General features: G+C 38.0%; 1 long non-coding RNA gene and 1 pseudogene across 1 annotated transcript in view; both read left to right on the top strand.

The window, feature by feature from the left end:
• Positions 1-691: 691 nt before the first annotated feature.
• LOC103673064 lies at positions 692-3,472 on the top strand (annotated as a pseudogene).
• A 2,238-nt stretch (positions 3,473-5,710) lies between these two features.
• Positions 5,711-27,518, top strand: part of LOC103673066 — a 53,981-nt gene continuing 32,173 nt past the window's right edge. Inside the window, exons 1-2 of the long non-coding RNA XR_571304.2 lie at positions 5,711-5,975; positions 10,014-10,127. This is a non-coding gene — a long non-coding RNA (uncharacterized LOC103673066). The remainder of the gene's footprint in view (positions 5,976-10,013; positions 10,128-27,518) is intronic.

Raw genomic sequence — 27,518 nt, forward strand, 5'->3', positions numbered from 1 at the left:
TCTTCTTGGGTTGCCATAACAAAATACAATAGACTGGGTGACTTAAATAATAGAAACTTATTTTTTTAGTTTGGAGACTGGAAGTCCAAGATCAAGGTGTTAACTAATTCTGTTCCAGGCAATAGGGCTCTTTTCCTGGCCTGTAGATGACCACTTCTCCATTTTTATGACCTCATTTAGCTGTAATTACCTTCTAAAAGCCCCATCTCCAAATATAATCACATTGGGGGTTATGACGTCGGTATATAATTTGCAGGGGCAGGGAGGAGAGGGACATAATTCAGTCCATAGCTCTGATAAATCAATAGATCTAACTACATCAATATTTCCGGTGGTTTAGCATCAATGTTTCAACGTCTACATTTAACATGTATGGAGCATGTACTCTGTACCTGACACTCTGCTGGATTTGGGTCATTAAAAAGATGAATAAAAGAGTCTTCTGCTTGTCAGCTTATAGATAAGTACGTGAGACAATATCAGACCCACAAATATCATAATACCATGTGAGAAGCAAATAGAAAATGTCTCTTTTTGCTATTTCCCATAAATATATCTGAATTCATGATTTTGTTTTCTTACACAGCAGTAGTACACTGTTTTCTGTTCTGATCTCTGATATAGCGGGTACTGCCCAGTGAGTTATGCCCATACTATGTTATGTTTTAGGTAGAACATATTATTCCTGAGCTGCCTTAGGATCTCATGCCAGAATTTTCTACTTGTTTCAGGGACTGTGGCAAACTTGTGCTTGTGGCATCATTTCTCTTAGTGTTTTCTCTCCCTTGATGTGGGATCAATACGATTTGGAATGTCAGATGATTTTCACATCCTCTGCAAGTCGATACATTGCCCCAGTCAACTAATAGGACTGGTTCTAATTGGAGCTGAATCATTTGCCACTTATGAAAAATGATTTCGTCCAGACTTTGAATTAAAGTTAAACAAGTGTCCAAGTTTAACAATCACATCAATTTTTGTTTTGATGTAAAATGAAATTAGGTGTGTCCTTATATCAGTATGTTATGCAATTTACGCTTGGTCACCCTTTCATTAGTCATGAATCATTCTGAAATCATTGGTATCAAGTGGGGTCAAAAGTAGGACCACAGTTAACACACTGTTGAAACCTTTAATATCAAGGCCACTATCAGAACTTTTCAAGGATGTTCGACATTTAATTTTCCAAATTAGGCTGTGAAAGTTCAGGAGACACCCTGAGTTTACAAACATTGAGCCCGGCTTTGTCTTACCTGCTTCCTTAATGCTATTGTAACCGTTAAGTTTTCTAACTGTTACTATGTGTTTTGCCCTTTTATTTATTTTAGACAGTGGACACACCTTTTCCTTTTCAAACTAGTGTGTCAATGGCCTTTCCTTGTAATAACAATTGACATAATCCTGTTGAGTTTTAAGAAAACATTACCAAGGAAAACACTGGCTGTTTCTAACTTTCTCAGACCTCTGCAGAGGGAAGCAGGTCTCAAACCAGGGTCAGGTGGAGAAAGAGATATCAATGGGTGCAGCTAAGAATTTCAGGTTCTCAGGCATGCTAGGCCTCTGGCCTCTGGCCTAGGATACTGAATTGTGACAATAATATTTCTCACCTGTCCGATGGCAAATGTTTTAAACAAGCAATAACAACCATTGCTGGCAAATACTCAAGGATATGAGCATTCCAGTACTTTGGTGATGGAAGTGTGAATTTTTCTACTATTTTGGCAAGTAAGTCTGGCAGTGGTTATTTGAGTTAAAATGACTCTATGTCAGGTAGCAACTCTAGTTCATGAATTCTAACTCACATTAAAAAAACATTTGATAAAAGACATGTATAGAATAATGCCTTTTGTAGCATTGTTTCTTGCAACAACAAAGTATAAACCATCTGAATGCCCATGAATAGGGAATTGAATAAATTATGGCACACGCATGTGCCACACACACATGCACATACATGCACAATGGAAAATGATGTATTGGGATCGATCAATGTCCCAAACAAGAGGGACGTTTACAATATATAGTGAGGTAAAAAAAAAAAAAAAAGCAAGTTCAAAGTAAAGGGGATAATATCAGCTCATTAAAAAATTAAAAACAAAAAACAGGTTATGTGGTTCTCTTTTCTGGCTGGAACCATGGAAGGTGCAGAAGAGAAGAAAAAGATATGGTCCCTGCTATGCTAGAAACACTTAAGAAAAAAGCAAAAAAAAAAAAAAAAGCACAGAACTGAACATTGAGACCTTAAGGAAGAGGTTTGCCCAAAAGATGTCTTGAAAAGCAAAGAAAAAGCTTATCTATGAAAAAGGTAAGCTATCACAAAGAATATAGACAGATGTACAGAACTGCTATAAGAATTGCTAGGATGGCAAGAAAAGCTGGCAATTTCTATGTACCCGTAGAACCCAAATTGGCATCTGTCATCAGGATCAGTATTAATGGTGTGACCCCAAAGTTCTGAAAGGTGTTGCGGCTTCTTTGCCTTCGCCATATCTTCAGTGGTACCTCTGTTAAGCTCAGCAGTGTTTCAGTTAACATGCTGAGGATTGGGGAACCATATGTCAGAAGGGGCATCCAAACTTGAAGTGAGTACATGATGTGTTTTCTTTCATGGTTATGGTAAAATCAACAAGAATTGATCGCTGAATCTCTTGGTAAATATGGCATTGTCTGAATGGAGGATCTGACTCATGAGACCTACACTGGTGGCAAATGCTTTAAAGTAGCAAACAACGCCCACTGGTTCTCCCAATTTTCTTCTGTATGAGGTGGGCTGAAGAAAAAGACCATTCATTTTGTAGAGGGTGGAGATGCTGGCAACAGGGAAGACCAAATCAACAGGTTTATTAGAAGTGTTAAATAACAAAAATTCAACTGAGTAAATTTTAAAAATCCAATGGGCTTTATTAAATAATTAGGGATGGAGCAGCATTCCATGTGGCAAGTAGAAGGGAGCTCCAAAGGGCTATAGAAAAGGAGTGGTTTAAAGGTAGAAAAGGAGCGGAGGACAGGAAGTTATGAGCAAAGAATCCATTATTCTAGGTAAGATCGCCTTCCTAGGGGGAATGAAAGGGTCTATCAGGAAATTTCCTAGTGCTGACCAGGAAATTCTCATGTCGATTGGTTAAAGGTTACATTTTTAGGGGGTTGAAACTGCAGTGAGGTTAGGTGTCAAGTCTTGGTTTACTGACCTGGGGCCTTAACCTAAGTGACACCCCTTTTGGGTCTGTGGTTTTCTTTTTAACAGAATGAACTAAGGCATCTATCATGATTATTTTTGTAATTCGGTCAGTTAATAAACAGTGACTGCTTTCAAATTGAAATGTAAAACTAACAGCAGCCCCCCCCCCCAACAACAACAACAGGTTATGTGATTGACCAAAGAGAGTGTGGGACGAGTACTCACCCAATTCTTCATATTTGTTACCTAAGGGAGGGTTTCCTTCCTTCCTCCCTCCCTCCCTCCCTCCCTCTTCCTTCCTTCCTTCCTTCCTTCCTTCCTTCCTTCCTTCCTTCCTTCCTTCCTTCCTCCCTGATTATATCAGAAAAGGGAAGACACAGGAGAAAAGAAAAAGTGGATCACCATTCCGGTGATGGATGCTAGGTGAGAGGATGTGGCAGCCAGCCTCATTACCTCCCCCCTAACAGAAGCAGAGGGCTTCCTCTGACTTTTTGAGCACAGAGATTTGGAGAAGGATGTTGACTGAAGAGGAGGAGAATGGCTGGACCACCCAAGTTGTCTATAGTCACTGACAGCCCTTCTGCTTTGTAGAGTTGTCTTTAGGTTGCCCAGGGCAATCTCTTACTAGTTATGTACATCCATGACGCAATATCCGGCTTCAGGAGAAGTTCTGCCTTTACTTGTGCTAAGCTCACCTTCCTAGGGTGGGAAGGATAAAGTTAGCAGAAGGTTATTGATGGATGAAGGTACATCTCCTTGAGGCATGAGTGGAAACTTCTAGATGAGTCAAGAAATTTGCCAGACATCTGTGCTTTTTTCCTCACCCCACCCACAGAGCTAGGCAGCAATTTGTGTGTGGGTGTCACTGTCTAAAAATTTTCTAGGAGAAGAATATGGCACAATAATATTTGAAATGATTAATCCATGCTTTTTCTTCACTGTGTCTCTGTATATATCTATATATTATCTATATATCTATATCTATATATCTATATCTATCTATATCTATGTCTTTTCCTCCTCATTTGTGCAAATAATTGGTGCTGGGGAACTGTGAACCAAGATAATATTTCTGGCTATTAATTTCTAATAATGAAAGTCTGAAGAGGTCAGGCAAGATTACCAGAAAAGACCAAATGGAGGATTTGTGGGCAATGACAAGCGTTTGGGCCAGAAACATGATGGGAGATGAAATTTCCAAGCTAGAAGGAGATTCCCATGGGAATAAGGCAGTGTAAAGAGGAGAAGGGAGGAGTCTGTGGGAACAAGGAGATAGGGTCCTTGCCTGATTTCCAACTATATAAAAAGAATGGTAAGTCTCCAAAGAGGAAATGGCTGCTTGGAATTGAGACAAAGGAAATTAAGAGGATCTGTTCTTCCAACAACACACATTTTGGGATTGTAAAGAATGTGCAGGGCCCCTGGGTGGCTCAGCCAGTTGACCAACCAACTCTTGGTTTTGGCTCAGGTCATGAACTCTGGGTCCTGAAATGGAGCCCTGCATTGGGGCTCTGCATTCAGTGCGGAGGCTACTTGAGATTCTCTCTCTTCCTCTCCCTCTGCCCCCCCTCCACTTTTGCGTGTGCGCACTCTTTCTTCTCTCTCAAATTAAGTAAATAAGTATGTAAGTAAATAAATAAATATTTTTAAAAAGGAATGTTGCAATGAATATTCTAGTAGTGTCTCTGTGCAAGAATTTTTCTGCAGTTTGTACTTTGGAAGAAGTTGACTTGCTGGGTTAGTACCTTTAAACTTGCTAGGTATTCTGAAAGTGCTTTCAAAATTATACCAATTTGCTCTCTCAATCTCTTACCTTTCTCTTTTCAAATTTAAACTGCACTCCCTATAGTAAAACATCACTGTTCATTAATCATCGGGAATTAACATTAAGAATTTGAAAGTCCTGTTTCCCCTACTCCCTCACCACTACTTACTTTTGAATTTTTTCCAGTCTGAGGATATGAAAGGGTACCTTGTTTTAATTTGCATGTTCCTATTACTAGTATGTTACTTTTTTTTCTCTTTTTAAAAATATCTTCATTGGTCATATAGAGATTCTCTTCTGTGAAATGAAGGTTTATATTAGTTTATTTTTGGGCCTTTTGTCTTTGTCTTATAAGATATTTTTCTTTATTCTAGATTAAAATTATTTCTCAAATGCATTGTAAATATTTTCTCTGTCTGTAGCTTGTCTTCAAACTTTGTTAATGGTTTCTAATGTATAAAGATTGAAAATGTTTATGTTATCAAATGTATTCACTTATAGTTTATACTTGATGGTTTAGTCTTTTTTTTCTTCACAGACTTCATTTTTTGAAGGTTTAGTTTCATACAAAATTGAGAAAAGATATACAGATTTCCCACATACCTCCTGCTCCAACGTATGTATGGCCTCCCCCATTATCAACATCCCTATCAGAGTTGTACATGTGTTATAACTGATGAACCTTTTTATATTTTAAGAAATCTTTCATTACTTCAATGTTATAAGATAGTCTCCTACATTTCCTTCTAGAATTTCTAAGGGTTGCTTTTAGCTTTTAAGTCTTTAGTCCATGTGGACTTTCTATTTGCTTATGGAATAAAGAGGAATTTAATTTTCAGATGTATTTTGAAATTTGTTCCTTAATCACATGGGGTCAGCCCATCCTATTGACAGATTCACTTACAGCTCTACTGAAAAGTCCAGGACAGCAAAGCATCTTCTAGCAAGCCTCAGGACCAGACATTATGGGTAAACCACCGGACTCATGGATAAGCCTCCGACACCTAAGAGCAAACTAGTGATGCTACTTGGGTGAGTGAATAGTGTGACTTCTGTGGAGTCTCTCATGCTGTGGACATTGGCTAATGGGAAACCAGGAACATCCACTGATTGAAAAATGATATAACTGGGCTGTCCTCACAACTGCATATCAGGATCTGTATCAAAACAACCAACCAACTAGCAAATGTAGCTGCAAATATGGCAGAACTAATGTATCCAAAGAATTTTTTGAAGCAAAGGCAGGTAACCCAGAGGAAATTAGTTTCTGAATAATGTTTCTTCTCTGTCGTATCACTAATTTATTAAGCATATACTATAATGTTCTTCAAGTTCCTAAAAAACTGAATGTAGTGGAAGGGAAAAATCCTATTTTGATTATTTAGTTGGAAAAAGTAAAAGTAAAATTTATATTATTTCTCTTCACTTCCAAAAAGAATAAAATAAAATCAATTTTAATAATTTGAGCAGAGATCAATTCTAATTTTTTTCCAAAAAGTAAAATAATTACACAGAATTTCATGATAATCTTAATATTTATACAGATTTTAAAAGAAAACCTTGACTTACATAAAGTACTTATGCTGATGATTTCTGAAGTAAAAGAGTCATATCACAATTAAAAAGTATAACTCAGAATCCAATGTAATGTCTAAGATGAGCGTAAATTTAAGTACTTGAAATAGAGATTGATATTTGTAATTAAATTAAAAATAAATTAAAATAATTAGCTGGGAATATCCCACATGCATTCTAAATCCCCCAGTTGGCCTAGGTAATTTTTCTTATTCTTCCACAACACATGGCATTCTTTCTATGAATGACATCAGTTTGGAAATACCCTGTGGTTTTCTGAGTTATAAATGGATATCTCACTATGAACTCCTGATTATATTATGATTCATACTTTCACTTCTGTTTTTTTATGCTATCATTTTGAAAAGTGAAAATGAAACTGCGTTTCATTGCTGAACAGTGCCCAAGGGAGAAGAAAAATAAGGTTGAATGTAATGATTTACAAAATATTTAGGCATTATTGTCTGAGAATATTGTAAGAATAATTTATTAAGGAAAAAACAAGGTAGTTATGACAAAAAGGGTCTCAGAGAGTTATTCTGGGACTTAACAATGATTATCGTCAGAGTTCTGCTTTACATAGGAACTTCACTTATGATTTCGTTCGGCATCTATCTATCATCTATCTATTATCATCTATCTATCAACTATTTATCTATTTATCTACCTATCATCTATCCATCTTTCTACCCATCCATTCACCTGCCTATAATTCTTTTAAAGCTTTTTTTACCCATGGAACTGGGTTATGAACCCTTGCCTTCTACCTCTAGAATTTGTTCTCTTAGCCAGTACACTATGATAGAAAGATGATGATAGCTACTTAGCTAGCTAGACAGATGCTAAATAAGAAAGAAAGAAAGAAAGAAAGAAAGAAAGAAAGAAAGAAAGAAAGAGAAGAAAAAGAGAAAGCAGAAGGAAGGAAGGAAGGAAGGAAGGAAGGAAGGAAGGAAGGAAGGAAGGGAGGGAGGGAGGGAGGAAGGAAGGATCATATGGAAAGTTCCAACATGATTACAAGTTTGAGAGACTTTATTGATACTTTAGGTGTCCTTAGGGCAGCGTCACAACTGCTCATTGCTGTGTCAGTTCCTGGCACAGGGCAACATTCAACAAATATTTGTTGAATAAAAGAACACAACAGGATAAAAACTAATTTTTGTACATCATGGTTTTCTGTGGAAAACCACAAGAAAAAAAATGTCTTCTGAGGTCTCAGCACTAGAAAGTGACCATGACGTATCAGGAATCTAATGAGATCCTTCTCTTACAAGATCCTTAAAATATCAGTGCTCCTATCATGAGGTATGAGGTTGAAGGCTAGATGCCTCAATGCTGTGTGATTCATATTTAACATTACTTGTAGAATGAGAATTGTGTGAGATTATAAACCCTTTATAAAGATTTATGTGATTTAAAAAATCTTTCTATTAAATGTGGAATTTACCTTCTTGGGCTGCCTGTCACCAAATGGCAGTTCCTACCAAAGAATTATGTCTTATGGGTTAACATGTGTTTTCCTATAAATGGAGTAATTCCTCACCTTCAAATCTCCCCTGCCCAGACCAAATATTTTTTCTATCTACACTGCTTTGATGTGTGTATTTCAGATTTACCAACTCCTTTACCTTAAGGCATTGAAGAATGATCTTAATATCACCTGTTTTATTTATTTACTTATTTATATTTTTAAAATATTTTTTTAAAGTAGGCTTCATACCCAGCATGGAGCCCAATGTGGGGCTTGAACTCACAACCCTGAGATCAAGACCTGAGCTGAGATCAAGAGTTGGACGCTTAATCAACTGAGTCACCCTGGTGCCCCTAAAGATTTTATTTTTAAGTAATCTCTGCACTCAACATGGGGCTTGAACTTACAACCTGGAGATCAAGAGTAGTGTGCTCTACCAACTGAACCAGCCAGGTGCCCCAATATCACCTGTTTTTAACCATCATTAACACCTTAAGATAGAGTAGTCTAACAGACTACTTAGCCAGTCGCTCTTCAGATTTCTAAGAGGTCAGAACATAGGAGAGATATGATAGTATAATGGTAAGGAATAAAATAATGCCTAGAGGGCAGCACATTCATGAAGACTGTTCAGTAGGAAATAACAAAAGTTACTCCTTCCAAAAATTGTTTGGAGAGCCGTAAAACACCATTTAAAAATATTAGAACATCCTAATGTCATTATACCAAGAACCTGAGCTGAAAACTGAGAATGTGCTGAGAATAGCAGTGATACTAATAAAATGGTTCTTGTTTTAAGCCATTATGTTTTCTGATAGTTAAACAGCAATAGATTGCCAAACAGAATTGCTAAAGATTAAATGGATATTAATGAAAACAAAGTCAAACAGTGAGATTCTCTTTGAAAATTAAGGAAATTAAAAGGAGAAATATGGAAGTCATTTTACTGAGACAGAATAGTTTATAAATCATTAAAATTTGACTTGTAACTTGTTAAATATTTTTAAAAGAAATAATGTGTTAAACAGAAAGGGAGTTGGTCAGCCTGGCGTATGAAGGAATAAAAGAATCCATGAAGTACACTTTGGCAGAGAATTCTAGAGAAATTTGTTCCCAAGTTTTGTCCTGTCTGATACTAGTGGTTGAAATTATAGTATTATTCTTTGCTTGATGCCATTGAACATCTTGTTTAAATCAAACCCCACTTACACTGAATTCATTTTCACTAAGCAATATTTTGATTATAATTTGATTTCTGATATAGCTTTACAAGGAAGGAATGTTTTGGCTAGAGGACCCCTTGGCAGTTGTATCTCTCATCATAATTAATGTTTTTTTGCCCTGGCATGTATAGAAGTCTCCCAAATCTAGTTTGCATGTTTACAATTCCCAAGTTTGACTAAGTCTGGGACACTGGAAAGACTGAGTTTTCAAAGAGACGAGACTGAGCCTCAGAGTTTGGGTTGCGGTGGCTTCCTCAAGGCTGCTGCCCCTTGGAGGAGTCCTGGCCTCACCACTTGTCAACAGTGTGTGCAAGAGTACCCAGTAGGATGTATGGCACAGAGTGGTGCCCCAAAAGTGTTTCCATTCCCAAGTGTTTTCTCTGACAGATTATACAAAGAAGAAGCAGAGTAGGAGGAAAAAGGGAGCAGTTTGTGGAAGGAATGCTTTATTGATATATTAAGCTCTGATAGAAATCTTTCCTAGGATGGCATCTTGTGCCTTGTCAGGTGTTACGGTTAATTGTATGTGTCAACTTAACCTGGACCACAGGGTGCCCAGACATTTGGCCAAACATTATTCTGGGTTTATCTGTGGGAGTGTTTTTGGATGTGATTAACATTTGAATTGGTACACTGAGTGAAGCAGATTGCCCTCCCCAGTGTGGGTGGGGCTCATTCAATCAGTTGAAGGCCTTGGTAGTTCAAAAGGCTGGCCCTCCTGCACAAGATTAAACTCTTTATGCCTGGCAGCCTTTGAGCTGAGGCAACAGTTTTTTTTGTTTTTGTTTTTGTTTTTGTTTTCAGACTGGGTCTTGAGCCTGACAGTGTTCAGACTGGGACTACATACACCCATCAGCTCTCCTGTGGTCTCCAGCTAGGTGACTGAAGATCTTGGAACTTGTCAACCTTTGTAATCATGTGAGCCATTTTCTTGTACTAAATCTTTCTTTGTCTATATACATCTGATTGATTCTGTTGCCTTGGAGAACCCTGACTAAATGATCGAGTGTCTTCATCAAATGGTATATTACCAGAAAATTTTACTTTTACCTATGAATTAGGTCTTTTAATGTATTTACTGGTGGGGGAAAATATTTCATCTAAACTAGATTTTCTGTGACCTGATGTGAATGTCTTTCTTATTTTTTTTCTTTAATGAGGATGCATCCCATCTCATTAACATTTGTCAAATTTATCTTCAGTAATGGAAAATTATAGGCAGTAATGAACTTAAAAATTTGGTGTACTCTTATGTCAGAGATGTCTGTGGTAGATCTGGTTGGTTTTACTTGTGATGCTGCCCCATTTCCTTTAACTTAACAGGCTCTTCCCTCAAATCCCCAAACTCAAATCTGACTCATCTCTCCACTGAACCACCCACTACAATGTCAACAGCTCCACAACTTGCAAGTCCTTCCAAAGTGTTTTAAAGAATGATTTATTAAAGGAAAATATACATCAACAAGCAGATATACTCCACCACAGCAGGATAAGACCGTGCATTAATTCCACAAGCATTTTTTAAAGCACATACCAATGTACAAAACTGGAGAAAGAAAGACGAAATAAACCATTTCTTAAAGAGGGAAGATAAGAAAACATATATACAGCCTAAGAGGGAAAGAAAGTACCAGATGTTTATTGAGCATCTGTACTTTATCAGGCAGGTAGTCCGTTAGGGGCTTTATGACAGATCTTCACAGCAGCTCTCTGAGGTAGGTACTATTACACCTCGTTTGTGTATGAGAGCACCTCGGGTCAGAGAGGCCCTCCTGTTAGGAGAAATTATAGCTAGCATTCACTGAGCCTCAGTGACAGGGTAGAGTTCAGTCCCACCTCTTTTTTCTTAATTTCGTTGCTTTGTTCTAGAGCCACACTTCGTGTTATGATAGCTACTAGCTACATGTGGTTATCGAACACTTGAAATGTGGCTAACCCAAATTGAGAAGAGCGCTAAGTGTAAAGTACAAGCCAGATTTCAAAGACTTAATATGAAAAAGAATGTAAAATATCTCATTAATAGTTTTTATATTGATTACATATAGAAATGATAATATTTTGATACAGTGATGTATTAGTCAGTTTTCCAGAGGGACAGAACACATAGTATTTCTCTGCCTATCTATCCACAAAGAGACAAGAGAGGGAGAGGGGGGTATTTAAGCAATTGGCTTATACACTTGTAGGGGCTGGCAGGTCTGAAATTTGCAGAGCAGGCTGGTAGGCTGAAATTCAGGTAAGAGTTGATATTGCATTTTTGAGTCTGAAATCAGCAGGGTAGACCCACACAGTGTAAGGGATTGAATTGTTGCCCCACCCCCACCCCTGCCACCAATTCATATGTTGAAGCCCTAATCCTTAATGTGCCATATTTAAAGATATGGACTTTAAGAGGTAGCTAAAGTTAAATGGATTTCATAAGGGTGGGCCCCTAATCTGATTGGTGTTCTTATGAGAAAAGTAAGAGACATCAGTGATGCATGAACACGGAGAAACAGCCATGGGAAGACACAGCAGGAAGGCAGCCTTCAGCCAGCCAAGGAGACCCCAGGAGAAACCAAACTGCCAAAACTTGACCTTGGACTTCCAGCCTACAGAAGTGTGAGAAATAAGTTTATTGTTTAAGCCACCCAGTCTCTGATATTTTATTATGACAGCTCTAGGAAACTATAAACAAGCAGGATTTCTATGTTGCCATCTTGAGGTCAAGTTCCTTCTTTGGGAAACCTCAGTCTTTTCTCTTAAGGCCTTCAGCTGATTGGATAAGGCCCACCCACAGAATGACGGGTGATTTGCTTACTTAAATCTGATTTTTTTCAAAGATTTATTTATTTATTTATTTATTTATTTATTTATTTATTTGAGAAAGAGAGAGAGCACATGAGTGGGAGGAGGGACAGAAGGAGAGTGAGAGAGAGAAAGAATCCTCAAGCAGACTCACTGCTGAGCCCGGAGCTGGATGCAGGGCTCGATCCCAGGACCCCGAGATCATGACCTGAGCCCAAATCAAGAGCCGGCCGCTTAGCTGACTGAGCCACCCAGGCACCCCTTAAATCTACTGATTTTAATGTTAATCATGTCTAAAAAAATTTTTTACAGCAACATCTGGGTTGGTGCATGACCAAACAATTGGGCACCATAGCCTAGCCACAATGACACATAAAATTAACCATCACACTTGGCTCAATAAAATATACTATTAAAATCATTTCTACCTGTTTCTTTTTGCTTTTTAAAATGTGACTACTAGAAAATTTTAAATTGTGTGTGTGGCTCACATTTGTCACTGACATTACATTTCTGTTGGACAGTACTGCTTGAGACATTTATGAAAATAGAGATAGCAAGTTTCATAAAGGACACATACGCAGGGTGCCATGGGAGCATGGGAGAAATACATTGACATCTTCTTGGGGCTGTTAAGGAGGGCTTTGCAGAGGTGGTGAGATGATTAAAGCACTAATTCTGGAGCCTGGATGCCTGAGTTTGAATTTCTGCTCTGCCACCTCACTAGATGGGTGGCCCAGTGCAAGACATTTACCCTCTCTGTGCTTTGTTTTCTTCATCTGTGAAGTGAGGGTAGTAATTAAGCACTGTGCAAGGGGTCATTGTGAGGGTTAAATGAATTTATACATTTAAGCATTAAAACAATACGTGGGACAGGGAATCTCAGCAAATATTCGTTACAGAAGGTCATGATTGAGCAGAATCAGAAGAGATGAGGGGCTGGACAGATCCTGAAGGGCTTACTGAAAAGGATGAATTTCCAATGATCAGAACATCAGACCCTCTTCTTTGGGCTTCATTTACTGTTTTACCACTAGGAAATCAGCCGCAGGATCAAATTAGCATATTCTGTGGCTTAGGGTTTGGCCAACTTGCGCTGACTTTCTACATCATTCAGTGAATGACTGGCATACTCTCGGCAAGGTGACTTTTGGTCCTCATTGTACCTGATCTCAGCAGCACTCAGTTGTGCTGACCACAGCCTTTTTTCCAGAACATTGGATTTTTAGCATGATTGTCTCCTGGTTTTCTCCCACCTCCCTGGGTGCTTTACCTTTGACTCTTCTGCACAGTCAGTCCTCTTCTGGACAAGCTCAATCCTTCTCTCTCTCTTCTTCTCATTCTATGCTTCCCCACAGAATATCCGATACACACTCATGCAAGACCTTAGTTACCACAGACACTGCACATGACTCACAAGTTTGCATCTATAACCCAGACTTTTCCACTGAGCTTCCGATCTGAATACTCAAATGCCTACTTGGTTACCTCCACTATATGTCTCAGAGACATGTCATATTCAACATACCTGAAAATGCATTCACCTGCTCCTCATCACATATCCCTTGCTCCTTTTCAGTGTTCCCAACTGGTATCTTACACAGCCAGAAACTTATGAATTCTCCCTCATCCTTCTCCTTTATTCTCCAAATTTAACCCGACATCAAGACTTACCGGTTCTACTCCACTTAATCCAAGGCTGCCATTATTTCTCACCCGGATCACTGGATTTTACCCCTGCATCCTTTTTGACCCCTTTCTAATTTCTTGTCCACACTGTAGCCAGGCTGGTATTTTTGAATATTAAATTTCATCATATCATTTCTCTTCTAAAAGTATTTGATGGTTTCTCATGTTCATTAGATAAAGTTAAAATCTCTGGACCCTAACTACCACTCCAGCCCCATTTCACATCAATCTTCCCTTCATTTAGCCACTTAGATGTTTTGTCATGTCCTTGTTCTAATCACATGCCTTCTGGCCATAGGATTTGTTCCCTTTGCCTGCATCCTCTCCTACCACATTCTCAGAACATTATTCACCTTCAGAAAATTTACCATTACTGAGATTTATTCATGTGATCCTTTGATTATTGTCTTTGTCTTCCCCCCCAGATTATAAACATTAAAAAGTCTGAAAGGGAATGTGTCTTTCTTTTCCTCCTATTGTATCTCTGCCCTAGCAAAGTGCTGGAACATAATAGAAGCCTGATAAATAAGTGTATGGTTTTAATTCATGCTCACATCAACTCTGTCTTTGTGGTACTTTCATTCCTCAATTTACATGTATGGACAGAGAGGTTCAGTTGGCTTATCAACATGCCTAAGATTGCAAACCTGAGAGGTAGAAGAAGTTGGAACTAAAACCAGGTTATGCTGTTTTTACTCTTCTCTATTATATTTTAGAACTCCTTAGGGGCGCCTGGGTGTCACAGTCGTTAAGCGTCTGCGTTCTGCTCGGGGTGCGATCCCAGCGTTCTGGGATCGAGCCCCACATCAGGCTTCTCTGCTAGGAGTCTGCTTCTTCCTCTCCCACTCCCCCTGCTGGTGTTCCCTCTCTCGCTGGCTGTCTCTCTCTGTCAAATAAATAAATAAAATCTTAAAAAAAAAAAAGAACTCCTTGTTTCTTGAGCTTGGGGAATAACAGGAATCATGTGACTATGTCCATCTCCCCCTTTTTTGTTGCTGGATTATACTGGACATCCGGACTCTTAGTGATTGTACTTCTTTCTGAACATGCATTTTTGTTCTGGAAAAAATAAGTCAACTAGTTTTTGATGAAATGTGATTAAGAAAAAATAACCTCAGATGACCCCTAAACCAGGAACTCTCGATATTTTTGATTAAGTGGAAGAAAAATATGGACTCAGAAAATCGAGAAAATCTTCATTAATGAATAAAAGGATTGTTCCAGGTACACTGAAAAAGAAACAAATATATTGAGGTGGAAAGCCAGATGACTTAATTCAAGTATATGAATACTACATCAATAAAATTTTACCATCTGTATTGTTAATAATCAGGATGACTTATCTGGTTATACTCTTTTTATTAACTTGGGCCACATAAAATTGCTTATATTTGGCCATTTTTGACCACAAAATAGCATTTTCCTTTGGTTCAGTTCTCTCATAAAGAAATATTGGCTTATCTCTCCTTTGTGTCTCAGAAAACATTTCATTTCTCATGAGCCCACTGAAAAGAGGTCAACTTTGATTGACTTTGCTGAGCTAGAACACTGATTCTTCTTCTTTCTCCATGACTATGTCTGCATCCATCTTCCATCTGGAAGTTAGAAGGAATCCTCTATTTGATCAAGAATAATGAGGCCTCATGTAGTGAAAAGAATAGAGAAGCTCATGCAGATCCAAGAATCTACCATAATTATAACTCTCTTTGAGAGAAAATGGCTTGAAGCAGTATCTTCCTACAAACTTTGATGTGACTCATGGCAATTACTCATGTTGAGTGGAAACAATGGGCACAATGGATTAGACCAGGGGTCAGGAGATAGTCTGTTAGAGAGGAGACCAGAAATCATGTTGACCAAGAGAGATGACCACATTTTCTGAATTTCCAGTTCCTAGTCTGTCTCTAAGAGGCCCTGCTATACTTTATTTCTCACCTATGAATATCCATGAAATTTTCCTTTCTATAGCTTTCTAATAAAACTCTTATTTGCCCTAATTATTAAGGAAAACTTTTCCTCACCACCAAGCAATCCCTGACCAAGACAAGAATTAAATGGAATGATGTATGTGAGTTCTTTTCTTTTGTTTTCCTTTGTAAACTATAAAGACAAATATGAGGAGCAGCTATTCTTTCTTTCTTTTGTGAAACTTGGCTTTTAGAATGGAAATTTATTTCATGTTGGCCAATTAGATTGTGAAAAACCAAGGAGAAGAAGATGTTGCTTCAATGAAGTATGAAATGCGTGTTATTAAATGGGTTTTATCTTAAGAAAATCAGCACAAATGCACAAGTAAATGTTATTCATTTGTAATTCGGAGACTTTTAAAAGTCGTTCAGCTGCATTTCCCCTTTTTCCTTCAGAAAGGATTAATCTGAGCTCCTACTGTTTATGGACAACCAAAGAGATCACCTCTGGCCACACTTTAAAATTTAGTTGTACAGCTATGAAATCAATTGGTTTAGACCTTAAGTCTCATTCCTTACGAAAAGTTTTCGTCACTGTAGCTGTTTGAACAAGTGTTTTTAGATTTTTTTTTTTTTTTTGCTAAGGGATAGAGAGAATGTTGCAAATGCATTTCTTTTATTTACTTCATAAACTTTTTATTGGCCTTCAGAGGGGTTCATTAGAACAAAGATTGAGATGAACTTAAAGGGTAAAGATCCAAAATCAGAAGAATTGCCTTTTTTTCTTTCCTTCTTTCTCTTTCTCCTTCCCTCCCTCCCTCCCTCCTCCATCCCTTCCTTTTCCCTCCCTCCCTTCCTCCTCTCCTTCCTTCCCTCCTTCTTCCTTCCTTCCTCCCTCTTTCTTTCTATTCTTCATATCTCTCTAATATCTTGTTTTTCCTTATCTATGCATAAGGAGGTCTGAGGTTGACCTTGACCTACATTTCCTTTTGTAATGCTTGTTCAGTTATTTAGAGCAGGTATCTTCATCTTTTTTGTTATCCCTGGTACCAGATGTCAGTGTGGGTATAGAGCCATTTTTGAAACTTCCCCAAGGGTAAATGATGAGTGTGGGGAAGAGCCTAAAAGAAGATTGATGTCTCTGGTTCAGAGCTCCAAGGACAATATCTCTGAATTGGGAGTAAACCTTGCATTTGAGGAATGTTTCTTATCTCTGACAAATAAAATAGCATGTTGCATACAATGGAATACAGATTTTTAATGGTGATTAGAGAGGGACTGACTGGACTAGAAGGAAACCATTATGGGATAAAAGCACAAACCTTCATGGAAGTGTATTCCTTAAAGCTAATCTTGAGATTTTGCATAGCCCATAATGAATGCTTGCAATCATTCAATCATTCTAGGATCAATAAAATGTATTAAGATTCTGAAAGCTCCCCTGGTTCTCTGTCTGCTCACCTTTGCTTCAAGACTTCATTAAGCACTGCTGTCAACAAGGGGGCACTAGTAGCAAATGTTTATACCCTTTAAATATATACTATGTATCAGTTACCAGTTTGATAAAATTGGTAAAATGATGCCATTTTGTCAGATTTTAGTTACTACATCAAAGCCTTACTATGAATTATTTCATTTTAATCCTAAAAACTTCCAAAAAAGAAAATATTACTGAATATCTTATATAGATACAGAGGATGGAATTTAAATAGGTGAACCTGTCTGCCACCTACACACACACACACACACACACACACACTTATTATATTAGTTGAAGTTTCAGGATTCAAATCCAAGTTTATTTCATTGTAGATCTGGTGCTATTAACTAATATACGCTACTGCTGCTAAATACCTTTTTTTTAAAAAAATTCATTCAAGGTACTAAGATTCTAGTTATACTGGTACACCAGTATACTGCTTAATTATTCAAACAGGTTATTGTGGAGGAAAGTGTAGATATTAAAAAAACATGATGGCAGGCACCCAAACTTGACTGGTGAGATACGGCATCCTGGAGAAGGTGATCATGCTGGATGAGTAAGAGTCAGTCAACAACGATGGAAGAAAATCATATTTTAGGCATTGGGAAAGGTATGCGCACATATTGAAAATGCCACATTGCTTTTGTGAAGGTGGGACCCAGAGTGGAAATTGAGGAGTGGCTTTGGATGGGAGTGGAGAGGTGGGTAGGGACCTTGTATAAGACTGTTGTATAACACCCTTAAAGGATTGGAATTTATCCATATATCGATAGGAAGACTTTGAGGATTTCATGATTAAGAGTAACATGATCAAATTTGAATTTTAAAAATATCACTTTGGAGATTGTGTGGAGATTGGGTTTGAAATGACCAACATTGGAGGCAGGGAAAGCAGATTTTGTTAAGAGGTAATTTGTGCAAGAAAAGATGAGTCTCTGTATGTGAAAGTGATAATACAGAAGAGAAAGAGGAGATTTGAGGGATGTTTGGGAATTGAATTTATTGAATTTGGTGATTGGATGGAATGTGGAGAGGAGATGAATAAAGAAAAAAAACTGCAAAGATGATTGCTAGTTTCCTGTCTCGACTGTTTCATCAGAGGGGTGGCTACATAAGAAGAATAGGTTATTGGGAAAATGTTGGGGCACCTCTACAGGACACCCAGGTGGGGAGGCTTAGAGTTGTACAAATGGATCTGGAACTCTGCAGAGAGGCCCAAGCTGAACATATGCTTTGGAACTTATTGGCAATAAAGGTGGTAATTCAAGTCATTAGATAGGATGAGTTTTTTTAGGGATAATATGAAGAAAGAGAAAAAAGAGGATGCGCAGTGGAAGAAGCCCCAACATTTAAAGGGTGGGTAAAGGAAGAGGAGCCTGTGAAAAGTACAAATCAGGAAATCCCAGGTAGGTTGAAAGTAATCCAGGGCTAACTATAGTCAATAAAACAAAAGGAGATAAGAACTCCAAAAGGGGTATTTGGGGAATAGCTTCAAATTCTACGGAGAATTGAGAAAAGATTGAAAAGCATCATTTGAATTTAGCAACAGAGGGAAGATTGAAAAGGAGGCTAAGCAGGGAGCCTGATGCATGGCTTGATCATGACCTGAGCCAAAGGCAAACACTTAACCGACTGAGCCACCCAGGTGCCCCAAGATTTTTAAGTAGTTGAAAAGGTAATGGACGTTAAGCATTTAGAACAGTTCTTTGCACATAACACTGCTCAATAAATGTTAACCACTATTATTTCTATTCTAGTTAACCTTTCTTCTCTGCTTTGGGACCCATCCCTGATTGAGGCTTTTCAGGCATTGCTCCCATACCTCACCACACCCCACTCTCCTTAGTGTTCTCAGCCAGCCTTCCTTCCTTCCTTCCTTCCTTCCTTCCTTCCTTCCTTCCTTCCTTCCTCCCCCCCTCCTTCTTCCCTCCCTGCCTCTTTCCCTCTCTCTCTTTCTTCCTTCTTTCTTTCTTCCTTCTCTTCCCTCTTTCTGTCCCTCCCTCCCTTCCTCCTCCCTCCTTTCCTTCTTTTAAAGAATTTTTTCTTGACCTTAGTTATGCCTAGAGGTCAACTACTTTAAACAAATCAACGTTTTCTTTGGATCCTGATACCTATTTAATAAACTTTGAATTTATTTTCTTCCTTTTCATGACTAACTCTTCAATAAAGAGTCTATGCTGACTCTTATTTTTCCATTATCTCTTTTGTTTGTAAACTTTGGAAGGGAGTTTTACCCTCCTGAATCTGCTTGTGGGAAGGTCATTAATGACATCTTTCCAGTGAAAATCAATGGCCTTTTAAAAACCCTCACTCTCTTGGGCTATTCAGCTGCATGTGATTCTGTTTAGAACCCTTTCCTTGAAAACCTCTTACCCATCTTTTCTGTGGCACCACAACATCCTCACTTTTCTCTTCTTTTCCCACCCACATCCCAGTCATTGGATTTTCTCAAGAATTAGTCTTTCACTTTCTCTTCTCTTTTATACACTAATTTCTCCACAAAGTTTCATCTACTGGGAGTTTATCCCATAAACTTGATGATGAAGAATATCAAGTTTACCTTTGTGCTCTTAGTTTTTAACTTGTATCCCACCTCCATATTTCCGAACACCTAGAAGCACTGCCATCTTCCTGTCCTTCAGCAAGTAAGTGCAACTGTCAAGCCTCTTTTGGGCTTTACTATTTTCTAGCCAGTAAGAACTCTTCCTTTTCTCTATTTCTTTTAGGCTGTACCATTCAGATTAGTATCTGCCTTAAACTGTTTGAAAACCACTATTATATGTAGCTTCTATGTACTTTGAGAATAGTACTCAGATCGAATATTTCTTGTGTCAAACTTAAGTACTTGATAATTACTGTGTCTACTTTTTACAAATGTCAGTGTTGTGGATCAAACACAAAACATAGGTGAACATCAGAGTAGAAATAGTTTTACATCCTAGAGTGGTGTAGTAGTTACTTAGGAACTTGTGTTTATTGTCAAGCTAAGTTTAATAATATTAAGAGGCATAATTAGAATATGAGATTTAAGTGTATTAAATATTGAGGGTCATATGAAACAAACATACTAAACAAATGTGTTTCCTCTTTTTAAAAATTATTTGGCACTGGAACTTAATGTCATATGTTTCTTCATAACCCTGGTTAAGAAACAAATAGGAATTTTTTTTTCTGGAACATTAGAATGGGATATTTAGCAAACATTTTCTGACTTGCAATTTGGAGACTGCAATTAATTCTCAATATAATTTACTTTAATTAAAATCCACTACAATCTGGTTTGTGTAGCTAACGAGAAAAAGCCCATGGGTGGTAAGTTTTATGTTGAAAAAATATTTTGTTTTGTGTGGTATTGAGCAAAGCTTTCCTAAACTTTCATGTTTTTGATTTGAAAGATCCAAACTAAATCTCAAATAAACTGTAGATTTAGGAAACAAACAAATAAACAAACAAATGACCTCCCTGATACAAATCCACACATAAAGGAAGCAATTTTTCATTGCTTTGAACAAAAGGAGTATTTCCCTTATTTCTAAGCTAGTATACCGTTGCCAGTGTCAGAAAGTACATAGACTTGCTTGTGTATTGTCTGGTTGAAAAATGACTAAGATTCTATTCTGGACAGGGTCATTTGGAAAGCCTCTTGGTGGTTGTCAAATAATAATTATGATACTATTTGGGGCTATATGTTGGAATATTGAAAGCTCAATTTGAATTCTTGTTAACAGCTGCGTCACTGTGGGGCTTCGCAAGTGACTTTTATTTTTGCACTCGATTTTCTCTATCACAATCCAAAGGGGGGATTTTGATCAGAAAATATAAGTTGCTTAGCAATGAGAAAAATTTGAAGTCAGAAAAAGGGAAAAATTAAAAAAAAAAACCTGATAAAGCCTTGTTAGGAATTTTGCCAGCTAAGAGATGAAGGCCAAAGTTGGGTAAGTTAACAACTGAGGTAGTTGGACAACACCAGTATTTTATGTGAGTCTTTCCAAAAGAAATATGTCTCCAAGATGGCATATTTCTGGCCCCAGGTACCAGCTTTATTTGATGTGTTGTTATTGTGCTTTCATTTCTTCACTTCTTTAGTCTATCGAACAATGTGTACTAAATTAAATACTAACTATGGGATAGAGTACTAGTAAATGGTGCCACCAGGTAAGTGTTGATGATGTTACAGAACTTACCCTTGCTAAATTCTTTTCTCTCATCTTCACTCAGGCCTTATTCCAAGATGGGAGTCATTTACAGGAATCATAAGATGTAGGTTAATATTTTGGGGATTGTGGGATCCATGGAATTTGCAGTACTGGGAAAATGTGCTTCTGGCTTTAGAACCCATCATCCTATTCCTTTGTTGCCTTTATGCTACTGGGAACAGCCAGGAATTCAGGACTAAGAGGCAGAACTTGGGAGAGTCTGAGACTTATTTTGAATAACTTTGGCTCCCCTGGAGAAGAAGGAGATGACCAGTGTGAGTTCCACTTGTGTGTTTGGGGGGGGGGTCTGCTGCCAAGACTACGTTTAATGATTTTGTGAAATATGTTTAGGTGATAGCTGAGATTTAGAAGATGGGAGACTCAAAAGAATGTAGGCACAACCCTGTTTTAACGTTTTTCCCTACTCTCATGAATCACCTGTGTTTGTCCCTTTCAATTCATGGGGCAATCTTTAAACAACCACAGAAGGAATGGGTTTAGAGGTAGGTTCATTCTTTCCAAGAAAAGATTTTTATTCCAGTTGTACTTTTCTCTGTATCCTGTCTTCTTTCTCTCTCTTTCCCTCTTTTTGTTGTTACAGTCTGTGCACCTTCAAGGATCTATTCCTTTTATTTATAAAAAAAATTTAAGAACCTTAGAGATTTATAAATAAGCATAAAAATAAACAATAGGATGGTTTCTCCTTTTATAGTTAGGTTTATGAGAATATAGAGGAAGATGACTTGGTTGGAAATAGATGGATTCTATGAAGATAGGAAGGGCAGAAAAGAAGAGAATTTCCGTGGCATTTTCATATTACACATTAAGTCCAAGTTATTTTCCTAGGGACTTGTCAGGTCTGAAGGATATTTTCTCCATAGGGAGGAGACCAATTGCTATATACAACGGGTAACCTCCTAGGGTGTGTCCCCAGGCCATACCTACTTCTCTAGGCTTCTCTGACCCGGTGTAAGTTATAATCAGAGGGGAATTTCCTTATTTGAAGTCTTGTCACTTCAGTGACTTTCTAAGTAGAAATGGGAGAACCCAGAAAATTTTTCAAAAAAGTTTTATTTCTTCCTGGAAATTATGTGTTTTTTTCCCCCTTTTCTTCCTGTATGTTATTTGGACCTGAGGAACTCTTATTACCTTTGGAATAAATCTGAAACAGTTCTCTGCAAAAGTGAACTTGATTTGGGGAGAATATTCCTTTTTTTCTCTGGTGCCTTCACTATAAAATGTATGTTCCATATATCTGAGGAGAAAGACTACAAATATTGCTTTTTATTCATGTGTGTATGTTTAATGAAGTAAAATTTGGGTACTTAAGAATATAAAATCAACACACTCTTCAATTTTCTTACTACTTAAAAAAGTGTATACTACGGACAGCTATCTAGAAATTTACCTCAAATTTCCACTGATTATCTTACGTAGAAACAGATACTATCATATTCCTTTTCTAAAAAGTGAAAAAGGGAAGTGACAAAGAACAAGTGTTTCATGGGCCATTGATTAAAGGACTCAGCAAGATCATAGTGGGTGTGTGGGTGTATAAGAGTGAATGAGACAGAGAGAGAGAGAAGAGAAGACAGAGGTGTTTGATTGGTGGGATAGGATATTTGTCATAGTAATTTAAAAAATTCTACAGCTATGTGTTTATTTCCTATGATACATGAATAAGTTCTGGTCACAAACTTTTAACTCAATTTATTATTTAGATTTGATTTTTGCATTTCCCTTTAACTAAGTGTCAAGATGATCACTCTGTTGCTAAAAAGGCTTCAGTAAAATTAAAATAATTATTTATAATAATATTAGATCAATGAATTAGACAAGAATCATCCTCTCAAAAGTTTTAAAGTGGTCTAAATTAAACCTATTCAAACATTTTGCCATAAAATAATGAAAAACAGACTGGTTAAAGGGACTGTACCAAGATAGATACATTTAAATTTGGAACTATTCTCTTCATATTGAAATATCCATTAATACTTATGTTTTCATATAGTAAAATCAATTTCCCAGAATAATTCCTTTTTTGATTTTTAAGGTGTTAGCTATTAGGGCATGAAACTGACCTCATAAACTCAGGCATCACTTTCCTTCCTTCCTAGTTGAACTCTTGAATTAAAAAATTTGTTTCATACTGATTGCTGATTGATCCCAGCATACTCCTATGCCTAGCATGAGTTTTGAGGCTTTGCAATAAATAATGTAATTTAATATAAATAGCAAGTTTAGTTGTAAGTCCCTTGATGTTTGGGATTAATATGTAGCACAATGTTTGACCCATAATAGATACTCAGTAAGTGTTTGTGGAAAGAATGAAATTTTCAAATTGACTCTTCTAGATGGATAGGCTAGCTTGAATTTGCTCCCTGAAAATAGACTGCTTTCCTAAACTTATATACTATTTTGTAACTTTCTACTTTAAGTCATAACTAAACCCAAGCCTCTTAAGTACAGATGTACCTGGACCAATCTATCACCAATTCTACAAAAATGATTGAAGAAGTTGTCCAAAGATTATTCCTTTGGATAAGTATATCACATATTAGTTGGTGTTCAAATTAAAAAGTAATCCACACATAAAAATCAAACTTCACAAAGAATGCAAAATTAAAAGTGAAAACAAAATATCCAACCTTGCTACACATGACTTGCTGAATTGAGAACACTGACAAGCTACCATGGGGTCAAAATACTTACCAAGGTCAGGTTCAGTTAATAGGCAACACCACCAGCAGTGCCCCTAGAGTGCTGATTAGAAGAACATACCCATCACCCACCCCATAAAATGCTTGCCGGCCCTAGGAACCGCAGACACATATTAAAGAAGAAATTAACTTATAAAGGAGCAACTGGACTCCTGTATTTCCCTCTACTTCTATATAGAGGTGATGTTTGTGATGAATAAAGCTTTAACATCCATAAATATCCAAATATTTCAAATAAATTATTTAAAATTAATACTTTCTAGATTATGGGAATGAACAACTCTTCCTGGAAGGTAAATAATCAAATGTCTTAGAGATGCAGAATTACACCTCCTGGATTTTTTGTTTTTTCTTAATTGATGAAACTGTGACTTGTCTACTATAGAATGCTCCAAAGCTTCTTGTAGATTATAGAATTCAAGGAGATTATAAATATCATTCATTCACTCATTCCTTAAATCATTCACCAAATATTGAGAGTCTCAATAGATTCGTACTGAAGGTAGAGAAGTAAAACAAACAAAAACCCCAAAATTCCAGCTACCAGAAGTAGCTTGTCTTCATAGGATGAACATGAAAAAGTTCTTATACATAAAAAAAGTTGTTATGAAGGAAAAGCTTAATGCACTGTCCTGGGATATAAAAGTTGGAAGGAGCAAATAAGGAAAAAAGAAGTACACAGCCTGCTGGTGTGTGTGTGTGTGTGTGTGTGTGTGTGTGTGTGTATTTCCCAGCTAGTTCATGCACCTAGAATGCCCCCTTCAGGGGAACATCACTGACCACAGTCCCACTCCCCTGCTGGGCTCAGGGCCCCATCACTGCCCTCTTCCAGCCTTCTCTGTCCTTGTTTATAGTTCTTTAGTTGTCTTCCCCACATTATTAGAAATTAGCTCTTTGTGTGTTTGTTTCTGTCAGTGAATCATATACTTCATGAGGGCAATGACAGATACTATTTATCTTTCAATTGGTAACAATTTAATTGAACAAGTAAGTTAATTGATTTGCCGAAGGTTGAATTTTTTGGAGGAGCATGATAAAGAGGAAAAGCGTTACTTTTGGGGCGACAGGAAACTGAATTCTACTCTTGGGCTGCCACTCGCAAGTTTGTTGTGGGAGCTGGAAAGGACATGGCATGAACTTGGGTGGCTGCTTTGGGCACTGGGTTGTGGCAGAGGCTCTTTGTACGCTCTTTGTACTCTTCCTCTAAGCCTCCCTCTGATTTCAGCCACAGCTTTGAGGGACATACTCTGGGAGTTCAGACTCACCTGCTGGAAGCTGTGTCTTGTTTTCCTGGGAATTGGCTCAGAGAAGTTCAGACTGGGGGTGACAGGGATTTCTGTCCCTGGGAGCAATCCTTAACTAAAGATGACGTGAAGCTGCTGGAGAAATGCTTCCTCCTTCCGTCCCTTGGAGGAGATGATTCAGAGAGGTACTGGTTTTCTTTTCAGAGGGCCTGGCAGAATCAACTCCTCTATGAGAATACACCTCTATAGTTCCTTCCCTCTTTCTCTTCTCACTCTCCTACTCCCTCATTTCTACTTCCTGGTATCTCATCCCAAATAAGTCACCTGTACCCAGGTTCAAGTCCCCATCTTAGGCTCTGCGATCAGGGAGACTCAAACCAAGACACCTGCGTAAGTAAGCGGCGGAAGTCTCTAAGCACTAAGTGGCCAGTGCTTTTCTACTCCAGGTTTCTACCTAACACCCAAAATGATTTCCCTACCAGCCAACACACACTTCCTTATTTATAACTACTAGGTCCAGCCAGGACAATTTGACTGATACTTTTTGTCTTCTGTTTTTCATGTGAGATTTACGTCATTTTTGTATTTGTCTTATTTGTTGAGAGGGAACCCTGGATAGGAAACTTGCACAAACCATGTAATAGCCTAAGGCATAACCTCACCCAGCTCCACTTAGAAAGCTTTATAATGATCAATGGCAGATACTATAAGTTGCAAGATTTTAAGAATCCTCAAGGAGAAAAATGTATGAGCTTAGTGTTCTGGAGAACTTCAGCCTTCTGGAGTTGAACTCTGGCCTTTCAAATGCAGATCCGATAACGAAGCCCTTCCTGCACAAACGCACTAAATGGTGCCGTCAGTTGAATACCTTGTCTCTTATTTCCCCAGGGAGTGGAGGACAACGGGTACAAGACACTCTCTTCTTATGTATTCTCCCATTTGCTGTTCCTGTATCCCTTTCATTCATTCTGGATCTGTCATCTTGCTGTACCTGTCTTCTGCCCACACCAGTTCATTCAAAGCCACAGCCAGTCACCAGTCCTCTGTTTTTCCTTTGTATCAGCAGCCCAGACCTGCTACAGAGAACTTTACGTGAAGGCTTGGTCAGAGTGGCAAGGAATTATAGCACACGTCAGTAAACAACTTAATTTGAATAAGTGAATAAACTTTTCTCAAGTTCATCAGCCATCTCTGCTCTGGGGGACTCTTACCTTATTATACCTCTTTTTGGGTCCCTGATCTGCTGCCGTTTTTGAGGGTCTACTCTTTCACTTTGTGGTCTTCTCCCCCTCTTTTACTCCTAGTCCCCAAATTCACCTTCCACCCATTTCAAAGACAACCTTTTCAAAACAGAGATTATCACTGCATGTGGAATTTACTGACAATTTGTTCAATGGAAGAATTTAGCTTCTTTTTTTCCAACCTCCTTATTTCAGACTCTGCCCCAGACTTTGCCTTTTGAAATCCCGATCTGTCTTCTCAAACAAAATGCCAGTTTGCAGTGCATATTTAGCAATCCAAGAATTATTAGAAACTTTGAAAATCACAGCTTTTCTTTAACTGTTTAAAATCAAGTTCTTAGGCAGTTTCAAGATCAAAGCATTACTCATAGCTCTCCAGCCAGGGGCTTTTGTTAAAGGAAGCAGGATAGGAGTAGACTTTGTTACCCTTCCCCAGAATAGAAAATCCAAGGGCCAGATTCACCCTATCTGCCCCTCCTCATGGCCAAATCCAGCTCCAACTGCCTAATTTGGGTTGTGGTCCCATTGACAACCCTACACCGTGTCTTTAGAGGATGTCTCAAGTTCACTTCGTGGGAAGGAACCAGAACTAAGAGTGAACTGGGAAATTATTAGAGTCAGAAAAGGGGTTTTTAATTTACACAACTTCTACCAAAATACATATCTTTGAATTGGGCATGGGATGCTGCATCATGAAGCCAATACCTTTTTCCCAAAACTCAGCAAGCCAGACTCTAGTTTCTAAGGATGGGTGAGATGGGAAGAGCAGAGAGCTGGTGGTGCTTAGTGGTGTTATTCAGATCTTCAGATTCTTTTTCTGAGTACTTTTCCAGCACCATTTTATTTCTCCTTCCTTTCTGGGACTCCAATGACACACAAGTTAGATATTCCATTATAGTTCCACAGGTCCCTATGTCTCACCCTTCCCTAACCCCACCCCAGTCTATCTGCTCTCTCTTTTCAGAATGGAAAATTTCTATTGTTCTCTCTTCAAGTTCACTGATTCTTTACTCTATCCTCTCCATTCTGCTGTTGAAACCAG

This window comes from Ursus maritimus, unplaced genomic scaffold (genome assembly GCF_017311325.1).
Source record: "Ursus maritimus isolate PB19 unplaced genomic scaffold, ASM1731132v1 scaffold_4, whole genome shotgun sequence".
Classification (NCBI taxonomy): Eukaryota; Metazoa; Chordata; class Mammalia; order Carnivora; family Ursidae; genus Ursus; species Ursus maritimus.